Source organism: Urocitellus parryii, chromosome 8 (assembly GCF_045843805.1).
Source record: "Urocitellus parryii isolate mUroPar1 chromosome 8, mUroPar1.hap1, whole genome shotgun sequence".
NCBI classification, from domain to species: Eukaryota; Metazoa; Chordata; class Mammalia; order Rodentia; family Sciuridae; genus Urocitellus; species Urocitellus parryii.
The window spans coordinates 76,452,810-76,460,297 of NC_135538.1; the positions used below are offsets into that span (position 1 = coordinate 76,452,810).

General features: G+C 34.5%; 1 pseudogene; it reads left to right on the top strand.

The window, feature by feature from the left end:
- Positions 1 to 2,167: 2,167 nt before the first annotated feature.
- LOC113197867 (mitochondrial nicotinamide adenine dinucleotide transporter SLC25A51-like) lies at positions 2,168 to 3,048 on the top strand (annotated as a pseudogene).
- Positions 3,049 to 7,488: the final 4,440 nt, after the last annotated feature.

The window sequence follows — 7,488 nt, forward strand, 5'->3', positions numbered from 1 at the left end:
CAGTCTTATTGTTGAATTCAGCAGCTGGTGATGTTAAGTGAAACTTGCTGAACATTAATTTGTTATCCTGGATCTTAAAGGGACCAGAGAGTTTGAGTATGGAAAATTTGTTTTCATGGATACTTCAGAGATTAAAATATTTTCATTTGCTCTCCACGTTGTCATAACCTAAGGAACAATATTTAGTCACTGAAAATGTGATCAAGAACACAATCAGGGCAAAGAATATCCATTTATTTATTCTTTGGATTATAAAGTTATTGGGTCATTGATTGTATCATTACTAATTCCTGGAATTTGCAAGGCTCACTTGATATAGACTAATGGGCTTCATATTTCATTGCCTCTGAGAAAGAGGAGAAATTAGAAAAGAAATTAGTGGAGGCAACAATTGATTATCATCTGTACTTGATTATCATCTGTACAGTGTTTGATGAAAGTCACATGAAATAGAAAATGACCAACCTGGAGAGAACTCAATGAAAAAAAAATACAGGAACAGATTACCTTTGAAATGTTGTGACATCAGAGTTCACAAATGGAACAAAATTCTCAGTCCAGTGTCTTATCAAAGTAAAAAATGGACATAATATTACAGTGCTAAGAAAATTTAGAGAGCAATAAATTTACTGACTTAGGACTTACATATTTCAAAACTTACATATTGGTAAGTTTTGAAAGGTATTCAAGAATTTTATTCACATATTTAAAGATTTGTTTTTATCAAACCTTTAATAAGTGAATAAAATGTATTTATATGTTAGTATTCTAGAAAAAATGCAAAAAGGATTCATAATATACTTGTTTCATGTCCTTCTTAGATGTAGCATAGAATGAGGATTTGCATTTGTGGGGACCTCAAAAAGTTATGGAAATATAACCCATGTTAGTTGCCACAGGCTATGTCAGACTCTTCCAGATGGGGATTGGAATAATCCCACAGATTTAGAGCAGCCTTCATCCCAAGGACCCAAGAACACAATTCTCAGCAACATCTTTTTATTTACATGAGAATACATAGAATAAGATTGAGAGGAACAGTCAGAGATTTTTTTTCAGAAGAGCTATCTAGTTGAAAACAAGACAAAATTTCCTCCATATATTTTGAAAGCTGGACAATTTTCTGTCAAGTTTATCCCCATATTGACAATTGTAGAAAAGGATTCTAGTCAGATACTTAAAACTCCTGTATAATCCCTCATGCCAAAATCTCATAGATTCAGAATGACCTTTCTGTATTCCTCTTTTGAGATCAGACTTGTGAGTTGTCTTTAATCATTGCTTCTCATCCACTTCTTTTGGATTGAATGGGAAGGTTTACAGATGAAAGAAAAATTAGTACACTGAGAGGTAAATGAAACTTGATACTTGATCAAACTGAGACAAAATGCCAAGGAGATTATGAGACAGATGCCCTCAGGCCACTTCAGAAATTAATGTGAAATTTCCAGGAAGTCAAAAGGGCAGAATTTCTAAACAAGCAAGTGGAATATTCGTAACTAAAATAAACTAGAAAACCTACAGGTAGGAGGAGGTAGATAGAACATTGCTGTTTTTTTTTTGTTGTTGTTGTTGTTCTTTACCCAAAAATGTAAGTGAACATTGATCCAGAGTTGAGTTTTCTCATTTCAGAGCTGCAGAAAACTAGAATCTTTAATACCAATAGCTCTGGCTTCTATGGCTTGGCTTCTGACAACTTTCTATTTCCTTTCTCAGTAATGTTGAACTCAGGTCTCCAATGTTACAGATTTATGTGTTAAGCTTTTCAATCCATCAAATGCATGGCAACTGAGAATCAAATGCTTTTGAATGATGATACAATTGGGCTTTGTTTTTTCCTACTTGAAATAAAAAGTCAAGTCTCTTCTTAATGCACCTTTGTTCTTCAACTAGTCTTTCTTGAAAAATGCATTTACTTAGGTGGTATGTACTGGACATCCAAATGAAAATTTCAGCATCTCGCTTGCCGCAGTCCTGCTGGCATGTGGCTCAGGGCACAGGGGCTGGGCATTAAGAAGCAAGAGAAATTTAGTTATCAAAATGGACTCAGAAGAGAGAACCTAACAAACTAGTAACAATGGAAGAAATTGGGAAATTTGCCAAAAAGCTGTTATCTCCACATTACCAGGCTCAAGTGGTGTCACAAGGTAGAAAGATCTTAAGCAACATGATGGATTTAGAAGTTCATGAAGAGGGCACCTATCCTGACATCTTCAAAACAAGATAGATCACCTCACATTGCAAATATTGGTGATAACACATGATTTCTGTGCTTGCTGTGTGGCTTTCCACCACATAACCATCACATTTCCCATTCATAAGATATTTTGTTGGCAGCAGTTGTATGGGACCAAAACCCTCAACTTTAGTTGAGGAGGGATGCATTTCAAAACATCTATGGCAGAATCCTTCCCCTATAGATGTAGAAAACAATCACCCTGGCACTTGCGTTTGGGTTGTACAAGGATTTGTCTTGCCTCCTCTGAAAGCATGTTAGGTCCCATAGTTTGCAATTCCAGGTATAGCAGAAGATCTTACAGGGACTACACAGCCATTTCACTCAATTGAAGAGAGTGTAGACATTGCTTCAAGACCATAAGCATCATGATAATTTTGCAAATGCTCAGTAGGCTTTCAGGGGACCAAAATACCATGGAATTGGAGAGTATTCTCGGGGCTTGGTACTCATTCTTTTCTATAGTGGATTTAGCAGTGCACTTTTCTTTAACCCTATGGGGTCTCATTAAGGAGCCCCTGCCTACTGCAGAGACCCACAGTGGTCATTTAGTCAGTGATTTTATCTCTGGAAGTCTATTGGGTGCCAAGTTGGAATTATTGTTTCTTTCCAACTAATATTGTAAAAATTCACATAGAATCTCAGATTGACAGGGAAATTCAGTGTTTCCCAAGGTTTTCAAAACAGTCTAGCTAGAACAGAACAGGAAACTGACAGATCTTTTCAGAGGTGCTCATCTGAATTGCCATTGGTTCCTCATCTCTTGGGGCATAAGCAATGTTTCTTATGAATTCATGTTAAAAGATATATAAAAAAGTAAATTCAGCAAAGTTGCAGGATATAAAATTAACACCCCAAAATCAATTGCATTTCTATACACCAATGATTTATCAGCCAAAATAGAAATTAGGAAAACTCTCCCATTCACAATAGCCTCAATAAAATAAAAACAAAATAAAAAAAAAAACAGGGAATCAATCTAACAAAAGAGGTAAAAGACCCCTACAATGAAAACTACGAACATGAAAGAAAGAAATTGAAGAAGACCTTAGAAGATGGAAAGATCTCTCATGTTCTTAGATAGGCAGAATTAATATTATCAAAATGGTCATCCTACCAAAAGTGCTGTGCAGATCTAATGACATTCCAATTAAAATTCAACTGATGTTTTTCATAGAAATATACAAAGCAATCATGAAATTCTTTGGAAATATAAGAGGCCCAAGCAGTTCTTTAGTAAGAAAAGTATAGGTGTAGGCATCATAATACCGAACCATAAATTATACTACAGAGCCATAGTAACAAAAATAGCATGATATTGACACCAAAACAGACATGAAGACCAATGGAACAGAATAGAAGAAACAGAGACAAACCCACATAAATACAGTTATCTCATTCTAGATAAGGTGCCATAAACATACATAGGAGAACACATACCTCTTCAACAAATGGAGCTGGGAAAACTGGAAATCCATATGTAGTAGAGTGAAATTTAATCCTTCTCTCTCACCTTTTACAAAACTCAACTCAAAGTGGATCAGAGCCATAGGCATTAGACCAGAAACCCATATCTACTAGAAGAAAATGTAGGCCCAATTCTTCATCATGTCAGCTTAGGAACTGACTTCCTCAACGAGATTCCTAAAGCTTAAGAAGTAAAATCAAGAACCAATAAATGGAATGGTATAAAATTAAAAGGTTTCTTTACAGCAAAGGAAAGAATCAAAAGTGTAAAAGGAGACCCTACGAAATGGTAGAAAAATCTTTGTCACCTATATCTCAGATAAAGCATTAATCTCCAGGGTACATAAAGAACTAAAACAAGTTGACACCAAGAAAAGCAAATAACCCATAATAAATGGTCAAAGGAACTGAACAGACACTTCACAAAAGAAAAAATATGAATGGTTGAACATTTTGCAGGGTGTTTTCTTCTGAGCCCCCTCTCTCCTTGATTCTCTGTGGCCTCAGCTGTCATCCCTTGATCTACATGTTGTCCATGTGCTAATTCATCTCTTTTTCTAAGGACACCAGGATATTGTGTTAGGACCCAATATTTTACCTAACAAAATCTTTAAAGCCCTATTTTCAAATATGGTCACATTCTGAGGTACAAAGAATTAGGAATTTATGAATGTTGGAGTGCACACAATTCAGACAATAATACTTTGTTTCAATGATCAGAATGTTTTTGAGATTGCTCTGTTGTTTTTATGAATAGTTTGTTCTTTTTTTTGCAGAGTGGTATGTCATTATATAAATACACCATAGTGTATTTGTTATATTAACAGATACCAGGGCTATTTCTGTTTTCTTGTAGTTATGTATGAAGCAAGTAGAATATTATCATATCAATCTTTCTGCTAATGTGTGTTTTCATTTATTTTGGCTAAATATCTAAGAGTAGAATTGCCAGTCATAGGAGATATATAATTTCATTAGAAATGTCCCCCCCCCCAAATTTCCAATATGGTGTACCATTTTACATTCCCACTATCAACTAATGAGAGTTGCTGTTGCTCCAAATTCTCACCAACATTTAGTGTTGTAGGTCTTTGTAGTTTTACCCAATCTGATGGGTGTGTAGGAGTAGCTGATTTTGGTTTTAATTTTCATTTTCCTGCAATGAATAATGATGCAGAATACTTTTGCATATGCTTATTGCCATTTACGTGCTAGACTACAGGAAATATTTATGAGAAGCCAATGTTCTCAGTGGGTTTATCACCTAAATCCTCTGAACACAAGTGCACTCTCTGTCACCTGATGTTTTTGATCTGTCTGATTGTTCCAAGTATAACTTGAAAATATTTAAGTATGAATTATCCAAGGTTGTGACATTAACCTTGAAGAGAAGACGAATTGAGTATATGTATGAATTCACATTTCTGCTTTTTGGTGCTTCTTCAGATAATGATTATGTGAGAAGAGAAGAACAGTTAAAATTGACCTAGATAATAACTGGACAGGCAGTTGGAAAACTCTGATGTTAGATCTCTATCTCACCCAACTCACCAATATAAATTCCAGATGGGTAAAAAAATCTGTTTTAATTATTTTTAATCAAACACATATTCTTTTTATAAAGTTAAATGTTTCTTAAAAGTTTGTAATGGAAAGATTAGTTCTTTATTCCACTTCTCTTCTACCCTTGTCCAAGTTTTGTTGCCTACAGGCATTTATCTTCAAGAATGTCTACTATGCTTGGTTTTTAGTTTTAGAAAATATAACTGTACAGTTATTTCTTTGTTTATCAGTTTTAGGTATTATCTTATCATTCGGAAACGCCTCTCATTCCTTTCAGCCCCATCTCTCCTCAGCACAGTAATGTCGTAATTTTGGTGTTCAAGTCAGTGCTTAAATTTTTTATACCATGCAAATACTGCTCAGCCAACAGGTACATTATAATATTATATTTTCATATGTATTTCCTCATTCAGTAAGTTTATTTGCTCATTTCTCTTCTTGAATTTCAATGAGGCCATTATCTAAAAATATGGACTATGAAAAGAGACAATATGAGGGGTAGCTATCAAAAGATTAAATAGGAAAAGGATGGGCTGAACATCAGGGGGTACTGGCATTGGTTCAGGAGACAGACTTGGGATGGAATCCTAGCTATGCCTTTTGCTAGCCACATGAACTAGGGGAAGTTGTTTAACTTTCTAACATATTTCAGTTTCTTAATATAAAAAGTGAAAATGATAGTAAATATAATTTTTGAAATACCTATCATGCACTAGACATAATACGTACATGATTTCATATCAGAATTATTTTATCTTTGTTTTGCAGAGGAAAAATTTGAAACTCAGAGAGGTAAACTGACTTAATACTTCACAGCTGGAAAGTTGAATAAGACTCGTATTTAAACAACATGACAAAAATGTACTTGTAACCCTGTCTCTTAAAAGGTTGCATCGACATTTAAATGAGATAGCACATATAAAGTGCTTTGCATATGAATTCACTTGTAGTAGGTGTTCCATTGATGATACTAATTATTACTAACTTGCTTTCTAAAGGAATTGGTAAGAAGTAGGTGTTCCATTGATTATACTACTTATTACTCATTTTGATAGTTTTCCTCTCAGTATTGAGAAAAGCATGATTTGAATTTTTAAGCTGAATTACTCCTTCTACTTTTTTCATTTACTTATCCAATAATACAATACTGTTCCAGTTTTGCAAGCCAAATAGAGTCAAAAGGAATAAATATAATCACTCTGCCAATTACAATTAATATTTGAGGCAAATTCAGGTGATACAAAGCTTATGAGTATAACCAAGGCAATTCTGACAGAATTAGGAAAGTCTTCAAAAGCGATTACCTTATTGAATTCTGAAGGAAAAGAAAGAAGTATACAACCAAAGAGATAAGGGGTCGGAGAACGAGTGTGAAAGTTCTAGACACAGGGTAGACAATAAAAGAGACCAGGAAAATTAAAATTAAAATTAAAAAAATTTTAATAAAGCTGAATTTTGTATTATAAGTGCTTAATCTAGTTCTCTGTTGCTAAGTAACAAGTTATCCTGTGACCTCATGGCTTAAATTTTAAGACTTGAGCAATAACACTTTATTTTGCCCATGAATCTATCAAGATAGGGCTTGGTGTGTATATGTTCTATTTAGATTATCTCATCAAGCAGTGCCACATTTTGAAGAGAAATAGCATAATTAAATAAAAGGTTTATCAAAAGTGTGTGGACTATGGAGTGGAAGAGGCAAAAGTCGAAGTAGGACCTGCTGTCGTGGTAATGTAGTCAAGAAATGATGCAGCCATAAACTACAGACTCTGGATGGGGTGGAAGACAGTTCTGAGATATTTTGGATAGAATCATTAATACTTGGAGACTGTGTGAGGCCAGAGTGATAGGAAACTTTCTGTCTTAGATCACAATGACAAGACATGTTGGGGAGGGTGAGGTGGCACCGTTTACTAAGAACAGGAACACAGGAGAAGGGAAAAGTATGAGATGAAGTAGAGAATATAAGATAATTTAGTTTTGTATGAGTTAAGTGGGGGGTAACTGTGTATGTCCTGTTGGGACATCCTATTTGCTATTAATACAAGATAGGGAACTCAAAATAAATTAAAATTTAATTAATAGGCATCAGCTTATGTAGTTCAATTAAAGGAACAGAATTGGTTAAGGTTACTTGAAGAGCTTTTTTGAAAGTTAAAAAAAAAAGGAGAGTTCTAGAATAAGACAACAAATGCTATAGTTTGGATCCCGAATGCACCCTG